Source organism: Puma concolor, chromosome B1 (assembly GCF_028749965.1).
Source record: "Puma concolor isolate L17-30 chromosome B1, mPumCon1.1.hap2, whole genome shotgun sequence".
NCBI lineage: Eukaryota > Metazoa > Chordata > Mammalia > Carnivora > Felidae > Puma > Puma concolor.
Window position 1 is genome coordinate 63,713,241 of NC_141670.1, and position 20,890 is coordinate 63,734,130.

General features: G+C 39.9%; 1 pseudogene; it reads left to right on the forward strand.

Annotated features, from left to right (window-relative positions):
- Positions 1 to 509: 509 nt before the first annotated feature.
- LOC112858872 (NHP2-like protein 1 pseudogene) lies at positions 510 to 11,097 on the forward strand (annotated as a pseudogene).
- Positions 11,098 to 20,890: the final 9,793 nt, after the last annotated feature.

A 20,890-nucleotide genomic window follows, 5' to 3' on the forward strand; every position in this document is an offset into this window, starting at 1 on the left:
GAAGAAAGCATGGTATTGAAATAAGGAGAGACTTATGGATACAGACTAATGGAACAGAATAGAAAATTTAGATCCACACATATATAGTCAAGTGGTTACCAACAGACATCAAAGCCAATTAATTGAGAAAGATGGTCTTTTCAACAACATTACTGGAACAATTTGGTTTTCATACAGAAAAAAATGACCATAAATACTATAAACAAACATTAACTTGCATTACTATAAAAGCCCTAACTTCTGGAAGAAAACGTAGGAGAAAATCTTTGTGATCTTGGGTTAGGCAAGGTCAAAGCACAAACGATTAAAAAAAAAAAAAGGATAATTTGAACCTCATCATATTTAAAAACTTTTGATCTTTAAAAGACAGAAATTCTGAGCTTCCTTTCTTGCTGGTGATCTGAAGAGGTTGTAGGACTAAGGAAGGACTCATGCACTCATGGATGGGAGATAGATTCATGCACATTCTGAAGAGCAGTCTGGCAGTACTTAAACTAAGTACATGTACAATGTGTGGCCCAGCAGTCTTCCTCATGGGTGTATACGATATCCTCACACAAGTCCAGGAAGTGGCATGTATAACTACTTTCATTGGGGTATTAATGGTGGCAGACACCAAAATGGTATAAAGCAAAAAAAGCAACTATTAATTTATACAGAAAACTTTTTAGCATTCCCAGACCCCCAAAATAACCTCTTTTAGGCTTTTCTGATACGTTTGGACACATCTTGCTAACAGACGCACAAATAAACTGAGATAAAGCACAAATGTTCACGAACGATTCAAAGTTACAGCAGCTTGATGTTGAGATGCTGAGGGTAGTTCCCAGGAAAGAAGCCCACTAGGGTTACTCTTGCTGTTGGGGGGCAGAGATGAGGGGCATGACCCACAAAACAAACTCTGACCGCTATTTGCACTTTTTGTCTTTTTTATAAAAGCGTAAGTCCTCTTTGGATTTCTTTCAAGTTAGCTAAAAGAGTTACTAATGTAGGTCTTTTGTAAGAGTGAAATGGCATAACATGAACTTTTGAGAAATGGGGGAAGACTGTATATAACATCAACCATAATCTTCAAACCTGAAAGCAATTCATCCTGGTAGATTCTACTTTTTTCATGTTACAAAGAAGAAAATGACCCCTCTGCACCCATTAGGATGGCTATTTTTTCTTAAGGAAAATAACAAGTATTGGTGAAAATGGAGGGAGAAATCGGCACCCTTGTGCAATGCTGGTGGGAATGTAAAATGTTGCAACAGCTGTGGAAAACAGGTTGGCTGTTCCTCAAAAAGTTAAACATAGCAGTTTGCAGGGTGGTGGAGTGCAAAGGTCAGGAAAGAATTCTTGAGACATTGTATGGCTCAATTTATTAAGTTTATTGAAGTAGCACAGGGACAGTACAGAAAGACCTGCACTTGAGCTACCTGAAAGCTGGCGGTTATCTGCTTAGTGCTCAGGGGGGAGGGGACGGGACATGCAAGAAGTATTAGATCATAAATGTCTTCCTCGAATTTCTCCTCACAAAACTACTTTCACAAGATTTCTCTGGTGCTTATCATTCAGTTGGATATTAACTATCAGTAAGATTTACAAGCCGTCATGAGACCCATTAAGAATGTGGCAACCAGGGGCACCTGGCAGATTCAGTCAGTAGAACATGCGACTCTTGATCTCGGGGTATGAGTTTGAACCCCACAGTGGGAGTAGAGATTATTTAAAATAAATTCTTTAAAAAAAAATGTGGCAACCAGCACGTATTTGATCCTTATCGGAACTATGCAGGCTATAGGTCAGCCTTCCAGGTTAACAGTGAACATTTTTCTGCTTCCAACCCTCATCAGAAGTACCATATGACTCCACAGTTCCGCTTCTAGATTTATATACCTCCAAGAGTTGGAAACAGGGACTTAAACATATACTTGTACACGAATGTTTATAGCAGTGTTATGGTAAGCGTAAGCGAAAGGTGGAAACAACCCAAATGTCCATGGGAATGGATAAACACAACGTGGTATATACATCCAATGGAGTATTATTCATCTGTAACAAGGCATGAAATTCTGATACATGCTACAGTGTGGTTAAAACTTGAAAATATTATGCTAAGTGAAAGAAGCCAGACACAAAGGACAACTATTTTATAATTCCACTTATGTAAGGTTCCTAGAATAGGCAAGTTCCTAGAAACAGAAAGTAGAGTAGATGTTGCCAGGGGCTGGGACCAGAAGGAAATGGCGTGTTATCGTTTAATGGATATAGAGTTTCTGTTTGGGATGATGAAAAATTCTGGAAATGGATAGTGGTCGTGGTTGCAGAATACTGGGAGTGCACTTAATACCGCTAAATTGTACATCTAAAAATGGTTGAAATGGCAAATTTTGTGTTATGTCTATTCTTTCCATAATAAAGAGAGACAGCAAACACAAGCTTCAGAAGAGCTAAGTGACTTACCCGAGGCTATCTCCCTAGCAGATGCCAGAATTGGGATCAAACCCCTTCCAACTGCCCCCCGGGTGGGACTTTCTTGCCCTGCCCCCTATCGTCTCCATCCTCCTGCCATCCCAGCATGAGAGCTGAAACAAGGCAGAGGCGCCTCCTTGGACCTCAGCTGGGAACCTGTGCATCAGGCTACTTAAATTTTTCCAGGCTCTGCACATGTCCACGAATGACCATGAAAGTACCAAGAGTATTGATTTGGGGATTACAAAGAAATTTTAGCAAGTAGGTGAATTCATGGACACGCAATCTGTGAACAACGGGGATCGATCATACATTTTAAAAATGTATTTTTAAAATTGGCCAAGTTTTGGAAGTTATCTTCCAACAAAATGGGTACAGATTTATATAAGGTAGTCTCTCTCTGGCTTCACTTGAATGGACATTTCTTCAGCACACGTGGAAAACATGTCAAGCTCTGTATCCACTCTTACATGCACGTAACATTCACCTGAGAAGCTTGTTAAAATGCAGCTCCTGGCCCTCTGAAGAGGTTCAAGTGATCTAGGATTGAACCCAGGCATCTGCATTTATTAAAAGCAAGCTCAGATGATTCTGACAGCTGAAAAGAAAAGAAAGTATATGGCAGTCCTAAACCTGGGCCTAATTCTTGTTTATGCACTGCAGCCAAAAACCACAAGTAACACATCTGTAAGTCAAACAGACGTGGTTTCTTGGCTGGTCTCACTGCAACCACACACCATGGAGACCACACACCATGCAGGAACTATGAGGGCATCTCATTAGGAAAGAGTTAGAAGGAACTCTCTGTGGGAATTTGGCTCGTGTTAGACATTTTGGAGGAGAGTTCAACAAAAGCAGGTGTCTGCCATGGATTGGATGCTGGCAGGAAGTAATTGGGTATCTATAATTGGGTATCTTGATCATTTTTATCTAGAAGGCAGGAGAAATGAAGAGGGGTTAGAGATGCCATTGGTAAAGAACCAGACCAGGAGTTACTCTGCTGGGAGACAGGACGTTTGATTGTTTTTGTGATTTCATAGTGACCTTGTTTTTTGTTAAGCTCAGACCCTACTCCACAGTGGTCTTGCTTTTGTTTCACTTCATTACCAAGACAAAGTGCCCTCATCCAATGTTGGTGCTCTAAGAGATTGTTTATGCTCAACAGGAAACCATCATGGCCTGGCCGTGAGCGCCATGAACTCTATGGCCCAGTTGACAGGACCAGGCCAGCTCCCAGCTCTTGAGGGTTATTTTGTTCTTTTTGGTCCTCTTAGACATCAGTTGTTTGTCCCATTTGCCCCTTCTTCCATGGTCCTGTCACTTTCCCTCATTCCATTTTGCCAATGTCTTACCAGATTCAAATTCAGCAATCGGCTTGTCTAACATTCGCATAAAATGTCCCATGCTCAAAAGGGTACCAGCACCTCTATTTCCTGATAACACATATACAAATGATGGGGAGAAATGCTCCCCAAACACTCACAGTAAAAGTGAGATGATACTTGAAGTTGCTATCTCAAAGGAAGAAATTTTGTCTTTTTTTTTTTTTTTATAGTTCTTGGCATATCATAAATGTTAAGCAAATATGAAATGGATTGTGGTGGTGAGCTTGGGGAGAAAAAGGAGGAAGCAGTTGTGTTAAAAGGAGTCAGAGGTGTTTAATCTCATTTTAAATCCTCAGAGAAACTATAACCACCTCTAACAAACAGCTTTAAATGAGTTGTGGTAAAAAGGTGTGGATCTAGTCATCAGAGTAAGAAAACCATTATGTAGCCTAGACTTCTTAGAAAAACAGTACTTTTTAAGACTTTTAGGAGAGCCAAATTCAATTTCCAGTGGTTCTGGATCTACCTTAGACAGGATGACTCAAGCTGATGGGTTTGCACAGTAATGCAAATGGTTAATAAAACCTAGATCTCTGTAAATGGAGTGACGGTTACCGTAAGTATGCTAATTATTAATAACTACAAATACTTGAGTTTAGGCATTCCCAGGATGCTTTTACTTGCTCGGAATCTGGGAAGTAGAAATGCCAAGCATTTACATCATAAAAAACAGGATTTGCCCATTGAAAATACCTGGCTTTGATCATATATTTGGGCAATATCATCCACCAACAATTTTTGAATTATTATCTCTATAAACCAAGTCTCTGATAGTTCCAAATAATGACTGAGTGTTTTAGTGACTGAAGAAGAAAATCTACTTTTACCAAAAAGAAAAGGTAAAGATGAAACTAGCCCAGGGAAGAGAGAGAGAAATCACAACAACTTGACAAATGAAGCAGCTCTAGGTAATCTATTCACAGCAGCTCTCCCAATTCTAGGTGATCTTTATTCCTCTCTGAAACAACAGACTCTCTGAAAGCTCTATTTTGAAAGGAAAAAAAATTGTATTTCCAAATGTAGAACACTTAATTACTCCCTTAGTATCGTTACCTCTTAATTTCTCTAGATGTTGTCTGGAAAGAGAAATAGCATAAACATACAGAGAATTCTCTATTTTTTTGAGACTAGATTTATTTCAATCTTGATAGTTACATGGAAGCACATGATTACTCTATAAATGATCCAAGTAAAATATGTGTTTTAGGATCTTTATTGGTGTGTTGACAATATATATCGATTCAATGAAACCGTTTTATAAAAGGAAACCCGTATGAAATAGACCAGTGGTGGGCAAATGTAAGTATATTTTAGTTTTGTATCAAAAAACAAAATGATAGACTTGCCTGTTTACAACATTTAAAACTGAAGTATGTATCACATAATTCTTTGGCTATGTATCACATTATTATTTGCCAATCTTCCCCATAAGAGATGAAAGATTGGAAATATGTTCTTCAATTGAGGAGAGTCTAGGTGGTTCCAGAAATGAATGTGTACAGAGCCAAGTAGGTAGAATTTGTGGATACATCGGAAAGCATAGTTCTGTCAGGCTTCCGCCCAGTTTTCCAACCATACCTACACTTGGTCTGTGCCTCTCTGAGCCTTCAAAGTCCTGAACTTCTTAATTGTCATACAACAAGCTAGAGTTCACATACTTTGCTGGTAAAGTATACATGAACATGAGACTCTCTTCTACAGTTCTTATTTGCGTGGCTTTTCCTTCCTTCCTTCTTTCCTTTTTTTTTAAGTAGGCTCCACGCCTAATGTGGGGCTTGAACTCATGACCCTGCGATCAAGCGTTAGATGTTCTACCAACTGAGCCACCCAGGTGTTCCTATTTGCCTCACTTTTAAAACCAGGTGAATTGTTTATGTAATAAGTAAAAACAGCAAAATCTCTGTTGCATTTACTTGAACCACAACCGAGAATGATACAAAAGGAAAAAAATCCTGATTAGGAGAAGAATGAAAAGGTGCTTCGATCTCATGAATGTAGCGTTGGAATTTATATATACATAGATGATTTACATGTCTTCATGAACTTAAAGCAGTTTTTCTGCAAGACACATATCTGCAACACGTTTTGAGAGCAGACATATCATGAAACAGTACAATCACGAGGATGGCATTTAGGTGTGTTCTCTTTCAGGGTTAACATACCACAATTTTCCTCAGTCTGTTCATGTGTTTAATTGCCTTCTGTTATTATTTTTTATGCAAGACATCTAGCCGGAGAATTGGAGCAATTACGTTTGGCTTGGATTCCCTCTGAGAACAGAGCCTACTAATTGCAGCGAAATTCACCCTTCACCTGCGCTTTCAGTTGTCTGCCTCAGACCCGTGTACCCAGGCAGAATGTAGGGCTTGGAACACTGTTCAGGTAAACCAACAGCCTCAAAATAATTTGGAGGAAAAAATATATTTTCTAAAATACAATATGGTTGTGAATTTACAATGGTTTTGAGAACATACTTTACTCACCAATTGTTTATAAATGACTGCTCAGCACGTCCCTTGGGTATTTAATATTCACGTAATAATATATGTGCAATACTAGTTATAAAAGTGAAAAATGTAGTTCAAACTACATGGAAAAGACTGAATCATTGAACGGAGTCGTAATATTTGGAGAATCATTGTCATGGTATTTGAGCAGCAGGTCCACTATTTTCATGTGACTGTTCAGTAGTAGGGAGATGGCAATACGGTTGACCTTGATCAACACAGGGATTAGAAGCACCGACCCCTGAGTAGTCGAAAATTTCAGTATAATATTTTTTAAATTTTTTTAACATTTATTCATTTTTGAAAGACAGAGAGACACAGAGTGCGAATGGGGAAGGGGCAGAGAGAGAGAGGGAGACACAGAATTTGAAGCGGGCTCCAGGCTCCAAGCTGTCAGCACGGAGCCTGATGCGGGGCTCGAACTCAAAGACAACAGATCAAGACCTGAGCCAAAGTCGACCGCCCAACCAACTGAACCACCAGGTGCCCCAATCTTAGTATAAATTTGACTCCCCTAAAATTTAGCAACTAGTAGCCTATTGTTGACCAGAAGGCTTACTAATAACATCAACAGTCGATGAACAAATATTTTGTACATTATATGTATTTTTTAAATATTTTATTTATTTCTGAGAGAGCACAAGCATAGGAGGGGCAGAGAGAGAAGGACAAAGGATCTAAAGGGGGCTCTGCGCACTGACAGCAGCGAACCTGATGTAGGGCTGAAACTCACAAACAGTGAAATCATCACCTGAGCCGAAGTCAGATGCTCCATTGACCGAGCCACTCAGGTGCCCCTGTATGTTACATGTATTAAAAACTGTATTCTTACAATAAAATAAGCTAAAGAAAAGAAAATGTTATGAAGAAAATCATAAGGAAGAGAAAATACATTTACAGGACTGGACTGTGTGTATCAAAACCAATCTGTATGGATACGGACCCGTGCAGTTCAAATCTGTATTGTTCAAGGGCCAACCATACACCTCAGCCAGACTGAAACATTTTTGTGTTTCTGATTTTGTCATGTTCGCACAGAAGCAGCTTTGCTGAGAAACACTAGGATGTAGATCATTTCCCCCATCCTTGTCAAGACTAGATATTCTCTTGTCTTTAGTTTTTACCTCTAATCCTGACAAAGTAATGCTGGCTTCCCTCCCCCGCTCCCCACATCAGGTCCACCCTGCAGTTGGGCCAAAAGGCTGCCCAGATCAGCTCCCAAAAGACTCCAGGAAGGCAGTTCTAGGTGGGCCTAGAAAATGCACCAAGCTTCTATTGGGTCAGAGTTGCTTCTCTACAGTGATGCTGGTTTTATTTTTGTTTTCTCCCTGTTTTTCTGTAATAGTTAACTATCTTTATTTCTAAAAAACTATTTATACTTATATATTTTACTGTCGTGCTACCCCTATCATTTAACTTCTCATTTTATCACCAATTCCTAAATTTATCTGACATAATTGTTAAATTTCATGTTCTTGTAAAAAAAAAAAAAAAAAGGATCTATTTTGGATTTACATTATACTTAACTTTCCCTCTCCTTATCTTTTATTTAGATGTACTTCTCCATTCTCCAGTACATTTTTCTCAGTTTAATAGTGTCTTGCTTGTCTGATCAAGAGCTACTCGAAGTTTGGTATTACTAGGGTCAAGGTCAACCTTTGGATTATCAATAAATAAGATTTTAACTTAAAAAAAGTAGTGTTGGTTAGTTTTCTGTTCAGTTCCATCAATTTAGCCTTGTCCCTCTTTCTATAGTATATTCTCTCTTTTTTTATGCATAGCTTTAGACATTTTTATCCCCTTAAGGAAAGAAGCTCGCATTTGTAATTTTAACCTGAAAGTTAAAAAAACTCACATAATCTGAATTGCTCAATCCTCAGTATTTTTTTATACACAATATTGCCTATATGACTGTACTACAATGATCTTTTAGCATGCTTTGTGTTACCTTGATCTTTTTAACTATAAACACTCTGTTTCAAGGTTCTTTTACCAAATTTGGCTTATGGAATTGGAATTCAGTCCTAAACCTGCCTCAAAATAGATGAATAGGCAAATAGCAGCATATTTATCAGGACAAATCACTTCCAAAGGAAAAGGCTAGAGAAGCACTGTTTTAAAATAAAACTTCTGGTGGGCACCTGGGGGGCTTATTCAGTTGAGCATCTGACTTCCGCTCAGGTCACGGTCTCACAGTTCGAGGCCTGTGTTGGGTTCTGTGCTGTTAGCCCAGAGCCTGGAACCTGCTTCTGATTCTGTGTCTCCCTCTCCTCTCTCTCTCTCTCTCTCTCTCTCTCTCTCTCTCTCTCTCTCACACACACACACACACACACACAAATAAATAAACATCAAAAAAACTTCAAGTAAAACCTCTGGGAACAATAACTTGCTTATCTCACATTATTATCTTTAATTAAGTGCCTATTGATTCTACTCATGCTGGCAGTTGGATTTGTGGGGTTTTGTTTTTCCTGAGGAAGGCTCTTCTGGACCTGCATGTCTTGGAGGCAATTCCAGCATGCCTGGGCTGAAGATCAAAAAACAAAATAAAATAAATGTAAGAACTCAAAATCTTAGGGAACAATATGGTAATTAAGACACATGGTAACTGGTGGCAATTGCTGCTTCCCTCCTTGCTCCTCAAGCTGTCACTAAAAGTCCTCTTTTCAGGCTGGCCTCTTTACCTATTTAACATCCAGATTCCTCTGAAACTGTCTGTTTTCTGGGGAAAAAAAGTTCCAGGCTCACCTTGATTTTTTTCTGCCCCAAGACACTGGATCAGCTATTTTGAAAAGCTCTGCTTCTTTTTAATGGAAAACAATACTGGAGGATAAAAAAGACAAAATCGGGCACTGAAATGTATTTTAGATTGCTTAACAGGACTGCGGGAAGGAGGCAGATGACATCAGAGAAGACAGTCCCTAACATACTGTAACAGCAATAATCCCTTAACAACAACAATGAATTCATGTTGATGTTTCCAATTTACCTCCAGTTAAATTGAGTCCCTCTTGTATTGTTCTGCTAGGACAGCTGATTTTTCCACTTTAGTTAATGGAGCTCTGGTTTACATTAACATGCCACAGTGCGGGTTGTCATACTATGCATCTTAATTATTGTGTTGTCCCCTAAAATGTCAAGTTCTTAGAATTCTTTGAATTTCATCTTTGGATGCTCAACCCTGGTGTCTGGAATTGCCTCCAACGTATGCAAGTCCACGGAGCTCTCTCTACCCCCTTCTCAATATCACCAGAAACACCGAGCAAGTATCTTTAAAACTAAAAGAAACCCACGCTTCCTCAGGAACACATCCACAGATCCAACTCAGCCTCATAGGCTAAATCAGTGGACACTTAGTCAAAGATAATAATATCCAATGGGCAAATTATTGGTTCTCCAAATTAGTTTGTTGTTCAACAATGCTTCTCTAGCCTTCTTCTTTTGACCTGATTTTTCCATTATGTTTTTTTTCCTCTTGCACTCTCATGTCCTTGTTTGTTTGAGTATTCCTTCATTTCTTTTCTTTTAAATATTTATTTATTTTGAGAGAGAGTGAGAGAGCACGATCAGGAGAAAGGGCAGAGACAGGAGAGAGAGAGTACCCCAAGCAGGCTCAGAGCTCTCAGCAAGAAGCCCAAAATGTGGCTTGATCTTAGGAACTATGAGATCATGACCTGAGCCAAAATCAAGAGTCAGAGGCTCAACTGACTGAGCTGCCCAGATGCCCCACATATTCCTTTATTTCTAAGGCTGTCTTAGGGCTGAATTCCAATTTCAAAAGTCCTTGGATGCAGATCTATTGTCTCAGTGTTGTTCAACCCCAGTGATCCAAACCAGGCAAAAGATAATCTGGAAACAAAACTAAATTATAGCTAGAATCATTAGAAACTTAAGTTACGTGGAATAGAGAATTCTCTTCCTGGAAAGTTTACTCTGAACAACTTCTGCTGTATTTCTTGTTGATTCTGCTATAGTCCCATAAGAACCATTTCATAAAAGACAAAAGCCCAATTGAACTATATCATATTTCCATATTCAAATAACTTTTAGATATTCCCCTAATGGCATTATGTAATTCCCAGACACTTGGCCCATCTACAGACTCCTGTAGTTCAAGAATTTTTTTCACCCATTAAATTATAACGATAAGAAGTTTTAGTGCAGCATATCCAGGTTCTCAATGGATTAAAACACCCCATGCCTATACACCACTCCTGTACTTTACAATAATTGTCTAGTCACCACGGAAATAAATACTTCAATTTCCACTCCTCCGGTTGGCGCTCCCCCTCTGGTGTCAGCTGCGCTCCCGGGGAGGGGACCACGGAGTGGCAGACAGGACTGAGGCTGATGTAAATCAGAAGGCCCCTGACGCCCACCTCACCAAGGAACTACTGGACCTTGTTCAGCAGTCATGTAACTACAGGCAGCATCCGAAAGGAGCTGAGGAAGCCGCCAAAACCCTCATCAGAGGAGTCTCTGAGTTCATCGTGATGGTTGCAGACGCTGAGCCGCTGGAGATCATCCTGCACCTTCCCCCCTGTTTGGATAAGAATGTGCCCTACCCCTGAGTGTTTGTGCACCCCAAGCAGGCCCTAGGGCGGGCCTGCAGGTTCTCCAGGCCTGTCATCGCCTGGTCTGTCGCCAGCAAAGAAGGCTCACAGCTGAAGCAGCAGATCCAGTCCATTCAGCAGTCCATTCAAAGACTCTCAGCCTCAACGGACGACCCCTGCCCCACTCCTCGCTGAATCCCCCCACGCCCTCCCCACCCCGGGGCTGTATATCATGTTGTCTGTGTTAGCATGTAGTACCTCAAGCCACCTTCTCTTATGATATTACGGTACTAAATCTGGTTTTTGCATTTTTGTATTATTTTTATTTTACAGGTTGTCATCCATATATTAATCCCCCACCCCAGCCCAATCTCCCATTCTACTCTTTCTGCCTTCTTATCGTCCCTTTTGAAAAACGAACTAATGCCAAGAACAGGCCAACACAGTGGTGACACCATTCAAAGGCAGGGAAGAGCCAGGATAGAGATCTGGTTTCAGCTTTCAGCCACTAGCTTCCTATGGTGTGTAGAACATGATGGCTATAAACACCGTTCACTTTGTAGCCCTTGTGCCTGGTGTACAAAATCATTCTATACAGTGTTTGCTCTCTATGAAGATTATGTGTCATCTGGGGAGACTGCATGTATCCTGTGAGGCTGTTAGGTGTATGTTCAAGTGTTATTTGCTAATCTGCTTCTGCTGTTTGCTTTGGTAATATGGTGTTATTCCCCCTCTCCCTCAACTCCTAAACATGCCCCTGAGGGCAGCAGCATGCCAAAGATGTGAGGCAGAATTCCAGAGGTTGCCTGGGGAAGTTAGACATGGGGCAGTTGACCTACGTCATGAAGGAGTCCAGAGTAGCAAGAAAAAAGGGTCAACTGATGGTGGAATGAAGAAGTCTGGGCAAGTCATGGAGACCTGACTGGATGCTACAGCAGAGATGTTGGAGTCAAGGAAACATCCTTTGTGGTGAATGGAGATGTCTTCAGTGGACACTTGGTACAGCCCTGAGAGCCCTTACCCCTGTTTCCTGCAACAATGTGGGTCAGATAGATGTATGTATTCTTTATTTTTTTTTATTTTAATTTCTTTTTTTAATTTACATCCAAGTTAGTTAGCATATAGTGCAACAATGATTTCAGGAGTAGATTCCTTAATGCCCCTTACTCATTCAGCCCATCCCCCCTCCCACAACCCCTCCAGTAACCCTCTGTTTGTTCTCCATATTTAAGAGTCTCTTATGCTTTTGTCTCCCCCCCTGTTTTTATATTATTTTTGCTTCCCTTCCCTTGTGTTCATCTGTTTTGTATCTCAACATCCTCATATGAGTAAAGTCATATGATATTTGTCTTTCTCTAAGTTCACTTAGCATAATACCCTCTAGTTCCATCCATGTAGTTGCAAATGGCCAGATTTCATTCTTTTTGATTGCCGAGGAATACTCCATTGTATATATATACCATGTCTTCTTTACCAATTCATGCATCAGTGGACATCTGGGCTCTTTCCATACTTTGGCTATTGTTTATAGTTCTGCTATAAACATTGGGGTGCGTGTGTCCCTTCGAAACAGCACACCTGTATCCCTTGGATAAATGCCTAGTACTGCAATTGCTAGGTCATTGGGTAGTTCTATTTTTAATTTTTTGAGGAACCTCCATAATGTTTTCTAGAGTGGCTGCACCAGCTTGCATTCCCACCAACAATGCAAAAGAGATCCTCTTTCTCCGCATCCTTGCCAACATCTGTTGTTGCCTGAGTTGTTAATGTGAGCCATTCTGACAGGAGTGAGGTGGCATCTCATTGAGGTTTTGATTTGTATTTCCCTGATGATGAGAGAAGTTGAGCAGTTTTTCAGGTGTCGGTTGACCATCCGGATGTCTTCTTTGGAGAATTGTCTATTCATGTCTTTTGCCCATTTCTTCACTGGATTATTTGTTTTTTGGGTGTTGAGTTTGAGAAGTTCTTTATAGATTTTGGATACTAATCCTTTATCTGATATGTCATTTGCAAATATCTTTTCCCATCTGTCGGTTGCCTTTTAGTTTTGCTGATTGTTTCCTTCGCTGTACAGAAGCTTTTAATTTGGATGATGTCCCAATAGTTCATTTTTGCTTTTGTTTCCGTGGCCTCCAGAGACATATTGAGTAAGAAGTTGCTGCGGCCAAGGTCAAAGAGGTTTTTGCCTGCTTTCTCCCCTAGGATTTTGATGGCTTCCTGTCTAACATTGAGGTCTTTCATCCATTTTGAGTTTATTTTTGTGTATGGAGTGAGAAAGATTAGTTGGCCACATATTTGTGGGCCCATTTCTGGGTTCTATATTCTGTTCCATTGATCTGAGTGTCTGTTCTTGTGCCAGTACCATACTGTCTTGATGATTATAGCTTTGTAATACAGCTTGAAGTCCAGCAGATGTATGTATTCTTTATCACATCAGAAGGACAGTGCTAGTGGGCCAGTCTTGTGAGCATTCTAATAAAGAAAGATAAGAACATTCGTAAAAAATATATGAAAGAAAAACATAAAGGAATATGAATATTCTTATTCCAATTTTTAAAAAAGGAAATACATACTTCAAATAATCCACTGATATTAAAGATTTTTTAAAAATATAAAAAAGAAAGGAAGAGACGGTTTCGCTTTCAATTAGAAGCATAGATAGAGAAATCTCATAACTAAGGAATATTAACTTCTTCAGTTTTATTGTACCATACATGTCAATTATTTTTTTGATGATAGAAGGAGTTTTACTCCTTTGTAACCAGATGGAAGAAAAATAAATGTGAGTCCAAATAGGCAGGTTTGTAGTTTTGCTGTCACAAAGATGAAGAGCCTGAAGTCTGATGATTTCTGTTTTCTCAATGAATTTTGTTTCACAATGAAATATTAGGGAAGAGCATCATCTCAAGAATGAGTATATCAGGAGTGCAGAAAGTTTAAACATAGAATAGGAGATGTAACATCATTATCTCGAGGAGCAGGAAAACCGGCCAATTGGGAACACCAAGGGATTGATAGGCAGAACCAAGTATCCATGAGGTCTGTGACCATGAATTTAAAGTAGAAGTGTTTACCTGGCTTGTGTGATTCAAAAACATCCAAGGTGGCAAAAGAAAACTTTGAATCAGAATTATTCTGACACACCCCATCCTGACCCCAGCCAAATGCCAAGGGTGGGGAGAGGGGAAAATGAGGTGAGATTATCTATCTACAAGTGAGCTATTAAAATGTTAGACCATAGAATCCAAACCACCAAAGAGAGAGGGAGGTTGAGAGAGTCCTGACACTGCATTATGGTCAAGAGACTAGATGCTAATAAGAGGTTGAGGAGTAGAGGTTACTAGAGCAACTGAGCTGAAAGAGTAGGGAGTGATAGTTGAAGAATGAGTGTTTGAAAACAAAGTTTCAGCAGTGGACATATTTTTTGAGATCGGTATCTTGGTTGTGACCGTGGGAAGTGGTTGCCAGGAATCGAGTGGAGGAAAAAGTCACTAGAGACGTCTTAGGTCCTTTTCAGTCTTACATTTTCAATTGACTATTAATGGTACATAAGAAAAATGTTGACTTTTAAAATTTGTATCTTGTCTCTGATGACCTTACTAAACAATCTAATTGGTTCTAATTATTTTAAAGTTGATTTGTCTTGAATTCTCTGGGGAGATAATCATCTTACTGACAAATAACAACAGATTTGTCTCTTCCTTTCTAGTAATTCTACCCAACCTTTTCTTCTTGCCTTATTGAATTGCCTAGAGAACACTCTTGGACTGTTGGTGGGAATGCAAACTGGTGCAGCCACTCTGGAAAGCAGTGTGGAGGTTCCTCAGAAAATTAAAAATAGACCTACCCTATGACCCAGCAGTAGCACTGCTAGGAATTTACCCAAGGGATACAGGAGTACTGATGCATAGGGGCACTTGTACACCAATGTTCATAGCAGCACTCTCAACAATAGCCAAACTATGGAAAGAGCCTAAATGTCCATCGACTGATGAATGGATAAAGAAATTGTGGTTTATATACACAATGGAGTACTACGTGGCAATGAGAAAGAATGAAATATGGCCCTTTGTAGTAACGTGGATGGAACTGGAGAGTGTTATGCTAAGTCAAATAAGCCATACAGTGAAAGACAGATACCATATGTTTTCACTTGTATGTGGATCCTGAGAAACTTAACAGGAACCCATGGGGGAGGGGAAGGAAAAAAAAAAAAAGAGAGAGAGGTTAGAGTGGGAGACAGCCAAAGCATAAGAGACTCGTAAAAACTGAGAACAAACTGAGGGCTGATGGGGGGTGGGAGGGAGGGGAGGGTGGGTGATGGGTATTGAAGAGGGCATCTTTTGGGATGAGCACTGGGTATAGTATGGAAACCAATTTGACAATAAATTTCATATATTAAAAAAAATAATAAATTGCCTAGAATACCCAGTAAAATGTTGAATAGTGATTACCAGGGTCCACTTTGGTTCCTGACCTTAACAAAAATACTTCTACTATTTTTTTTAATGTTTATTTTTTGAGAGAGAGAGAGAGAGTGAGAGCGTGTGTGCACATGAGTGGGGGAGGAGCAGAGAGAGAAGGAGACACAGAATCTGACGCAGGCTCCAGGATCTGAGCTGTCAACACAGAGCCGGAACTCACGAACTGTGAGATCATGACCTGAGCTGAAGTAGGATGCTTAACCAACTGAGCCACCCGTGTGCCCAACGAATACTTCTACTTTTTTATCATGAAATATGGTGTTGGTTATGGCTTTCTGATATATTCTTTTTATCAAACTAAAAAGTCTTCTCTTACTCCCAGTGTATTAAGGTTTGTTTTACTTCTTGCTTTGAAATCAGAAATGTGCATTACATTTTACTGAATTTTTTTCATCATTTATGAAAGTAAACATAACTTTCTCCCCAATCCCTTAATACAATGACTCTCATATTAAAAATGCAGACACTATTTCAATCCAATTCAACAAATATTTGACTCCTTACTATATGCTACACTGTAATTTAGACTGTTACTGTTCAGTGTTGAACAAAATATGTATTTTAAAAAACTCTTCCCTCATCTAGTTTTCATTCTTATGGATCCATCTACCTCAGCACTCCCACTTCTAGGGATTTATTCCACAAATATATGGTTAAATGTACGTAGGTTCAGGGGTATGTATTGGAACAGTTTTCTGTGTTGTAGAATATTCAATAACAGATGAGTAAAAAAGGAATAATGACCTATACACAGATAGAACACTGTGCAACTATTAAAAGAATGAGGTAGACACATGTGTAGTGACATGAAAATTTCTTTAAGATGATTAATTTTTTTAAGTGCATCCTGGATCCATTATGCAAAAGATACGTGTGTTTATGATGTACATGTATAGAGAGAGAAGTGAAGGATACTGTGATCGTTAATTTTATGTGTCAGCTGGACGGGGCTAAGACATATCCAGATAGCTGGTATAACATTATTTTTGGGTGTGTCTGTGAGAGCATCTCTGGAAGAGATGAGCATTTGAATCAGTAGACTGAGGGAAACAGACCACCCTCACCAGTGTGGGTGGGCATCATCCAATTCTGTGAGTATGTGACTGAAACACAAAGGTAGAGGAGGGGTAAATATGGCCTCTCTGCTTGGGCTGAGACATCCATCTTCTCCTGCAGATATCGGTGGTCCTCGTTCTTGGGCTTTTGGACTCAGACTAGGACTTACGCCATTGCTCTTCACTCCCCATCTTCAGGCCTTTAGACTTGGACTAAATACCACTGGTTTGTTTGGTTCTTTAGCTTGCAGATGGCAGACTGTGGGACATCTTGGCCTCAGTAACCGTGTGAACCAGTTCCTGTAATAAATCTCTTATGTCTACATCTACGTCTACATGTATCTTCTCGGTTCTGTTTCTCTGGAGAACCATGACTAATACAGATATCCATCAAACTGTAACAGTGGTGGTTGCCTCTAGGGAGGGAATTAGGAATGGGAGTGGGGTGAGTAGAAGCCACAATATGTTACTCTATGGACTTATGTATTGCTCCAACCATTTGCAATGAGAATTTATTTGTGTATATTTGTGAAATTTTAAAAAGAGAGAGAGTGAAAAAACAGTATGAAGCTGCTGTGAAACCAGCAAAATTTTGACAGATGGTCTGTCAAAACCACCAGGAAAAAATGCAAGCACTAGGAAAATAACAGAGGAAAAAAAAATCAGGGAAATATCCTCAGTTAATTAGCACTGAGAAAGAAAAGAAAGAGAAAGATAGAAAAATAACGCAAGTGGTTAGAATCTAAACCTAAAGCAGGAGATCTGAGAGATCTTGAAGAGCTCTTAAGTATGACCACAGCCCATTACATCTGTGATTTATGAAGACCATTTTGTCAAAATGAGAGCATCACGAGTCTCTCTTGCAGCTCTATTTCAGAAAAGCTGGAAGGCATCATTTCGTTTCAACACCCGAGAGGAAACAATCATGAGCCAAGAAAGATTTAAATATCCTCTGAGACAAGAGTTTTGCTTGCCAACTTTTAAGAAGCCAAGATTTACTTGTCATGATGAACCAAGATGCTGAGCAGAGAACAGATTCCCAAGTCAAAGTCAGGGACCGAGCACCGTGACATCTGCAAGTCAGATGTTTTGATTCAAGAGTTGTTGTTTTTTTTCCATTTTTAGATTAGAAAATTATTTGATATATGCTTCTCCAGTCAAAATCAGATCACATCAAAGGGAGACCACGGCAGCTTTCTGGATATTTAGCTGTCCATGTCACTGAGCTCTCCTGTTCCTTGCACATTATCCAGCAGTTTAGAAAACATTTGCTCATGCATTACCTCAGGGGGTTCTCAGAACAAATCCAGGACTGGTACTATTGATCTTAGCTTAAAGGAGTAGCTTCAACCAAGATCACCTTAGTGAATGGCATGGATCTAGGGCTGCTGACTCCAGCATTCCCCACAATGATTGCTCAGGCAGAGACAATTAATGTGTTTGATCTTTTCTTAAGCAATATTTGGGTAGCAGTACAAGAGGAGGAAAGTAGATAGCTTGGGATGGAGCAGGAGAACCGAAACAGGAAATAAATAGTACAAAATGAGCTTGGGGAAGCATGTAAAAGGGGAAGTGAATGAGCAGTCTTGATTTAGCTGGAGGGTTTTTTATCTGTTGTGATTAGGCATACCAAATGCCACTGTAGAACTTTGAAAAGGGAAACGGCATGACGAAAACTGTGGTTGAGGGAAATTATTTGAAGCATCCAGCATCAAAGGAAATGGAAACAGTGTATCGGAAACCAGGGGAGTGGGGCAGTACAGAAAAGATGATGAAAATCAGAAATATCCAGCGCTAGAAGATTCCCAAGACCCTGGAAAGACGAGCCAGTCAGACTGTGAATGAAGAATGAATCAAAAGATATATGCCAACATTTTATACCAAGTACGCCAGACTGACAGTAACGCTAGTGACCGGTGGAAATGTTGACAGGGTGGCTTTTTTTTTTCTTTTTCGTTTTCAAAGGCTTTTTATTGAAGAAAAAAAACAAACAAACAAACCCAAAACGCAAATCAAAATATTTCCCATCTGAGGCTATTTCTTTTTTTGTCTTTTAAAAATTTTATTACGCAGATCTCTCCCATTCCCATGTGTCAGAGGAAAGATGTCCTTGCTCTTTCCAAAACCAATAGTGGAGAATGTTTAGAAAACAAAAGTCCAACTAGTTTCCCTCCTTCCCTGCTCCCAAATACCCACTGAGTGTCAACCAAAATAGCAGGACTTGCCCCCTTAATGCTTACATTTAATTCACATTTTTTTATTTTTTTAAAGTTTATTTATTTGGGGGCACCTGGCTGGCTCAGTCGGATAAGCAACCCACTTCAGCTCAGGTCATGATCTCACAGTTCCTGGGTTTGAACCCCAAGTGGGGTTCTGTGCTGACAGTTCAGAGCCTGGAGCCTGCCTCAGATTCCGTGTCTCCCTCTTTCTCTGATCCTCCCCTGCTCGCACTCTGTCTGTCTCTCTCAAAAATAAATAAACAATAAAAAATTTTTAAGTTTATTTATTTATTTTGAGATAGAGAGAGAGAGCATGCACACACACACGCACACACACGCACTCATAAATGGGAGAGGGGCAGAGAGAGAGGGAGAGAAAGAATCCCATACAGTCTCTGCGTGCTATTGGCACAGAGCCCGATGCAGGGCTTGAACACACGAACCATGAGATCATAACCTGAGCAGAAATCAAGTGTCTGACACTTAACCAACTGAGCCACCCAGGCACCCCTAATTTAAAAGTTTTAGCACAACACTGGAGATTGACTCTAAATCAGCAACAAAAATTGTAGATTGACAACATTCTCCAAAACACAAAAGAACACAACCAAACCCTTTAGACACAGTAACTTTGGGAGTTTTATCTATGCAGCAGTTATTTTTTTTAATCACCCAGTGATTTTATATTATATGTATATAAATTTTCTTCCTTTCCTTTGTGGTTTTTCACCCTGGTGCTCAGAAAGATGGAGGCGGGGTGTCCAGCCCTGTGGTCTGAGGAGGGCAGGCTCTCCTGGCAAGACCACATCTCAGAGCAGGTTGCAAGATATGCAATGGGAATTCCAGGATCCTCTGTCCCCAGAGATTTCTTTCCTCGGCAGGGACAAATCCTCACCTCTAAAAATGTCCCCCCACCCCCGATATGTAAAGCTTCAGGTGTCAATAATCAAGTGAAACTTCTTATAAGGAGTTGGTGGTATAAGTCTGGAGAAAAGTAAGAAATGACTGCTAGACCTTTATATATGAAAGCCGTTTATTTAGTTAGGTGATCATGACAATCAGGAGCATTGAGAACTGCCCATGTATAAGAAACACTGGAGAGGTCTACCCAGTAGCAGGCAGATGGGGAACTCTAGCCAAGAAGGAGAGATCAAGGAAATAGTGAAGGTTTCAGCAAACGGCATCCACCAAAGTGGGAAGAAGGAACAGGAATCACTAATCTACCCAACAAGATCTGCAAGTCTGCAAATACAGCCTCATGGAACATGTCTGTTAAGCTATGGTTTTACAGCAGACATCCTCTTTGCTTTTGCTAACCTCTTATTAAATGGAAGCAATCCTAGGCTTAACAGCACTCATTATTGCTATGAAGAGATTATTGGAGAATGGCAGGGTGTTGGAATTACTTTATTCTAAAGGTATATAAAATAAAAGGGAGGAAAGCAAAGCCCAAGTTTTAGAGATAGCCCATAATGAAAGAACAGGGGAAATGTTAGTGAAGGAGAAAGAGAGGAAGATAATGGTAGAAGGAAAGGAGAAAATAATAGTATCTCAAATCTTAGGCTAACGTAAAGCAGAAAAATGGAAGTGCTGTTAAATGCAACAAAAAAATCAAAAAGTATGAGAACACACCAAATAAAGGTTTCAATTATTTGATAATCAGGAAACCATTGGAGATGAAAAGAAAGGTAATTTTGGTGAAGATGTGGGGATGAAAATGTGAGAATGGAGAGCAAATTGCTGGGAAGGAATAGTGGTTAGGAAGCCCATAGGGAAAGAACAACTCTGAAAGACAGGAAAATAATGCAATGACAATTGTTAGGGAAAGAAAATTGAATTTAATTGAAGAAGCATTTAAGGAACATGTATTGTATGCATAGCATCCTGTTAGGTGCAAAAAAAAAAAAATGTTTTAAGAAGAAATAGTCAAAGGAAAGTAAACGGTAGGAAAGATAGATGAGAAAGGTGGTTCCCAAAAGGCTAACGCAGGAAACCCAGAAAGAATAATAATCTGTCAGCTGGCTGCTCAGGTATGGTAGAGGCGGCGTGGAGGACGAGTTGGGGTAAATGAAAAGCAGGAGCAGAGAAAAACTCAGCATAAAAGTTTGGCCTCAAAAGGGAACTGGTAATCACTAACTAAGTACAAGATTGGCATCTCCAGTCAAATTGTAGATAAACGTAAGGCTGGAGTGGGGGTCAGGGAGGTGAGGGTGGAGGGTCTGTTAGAAGC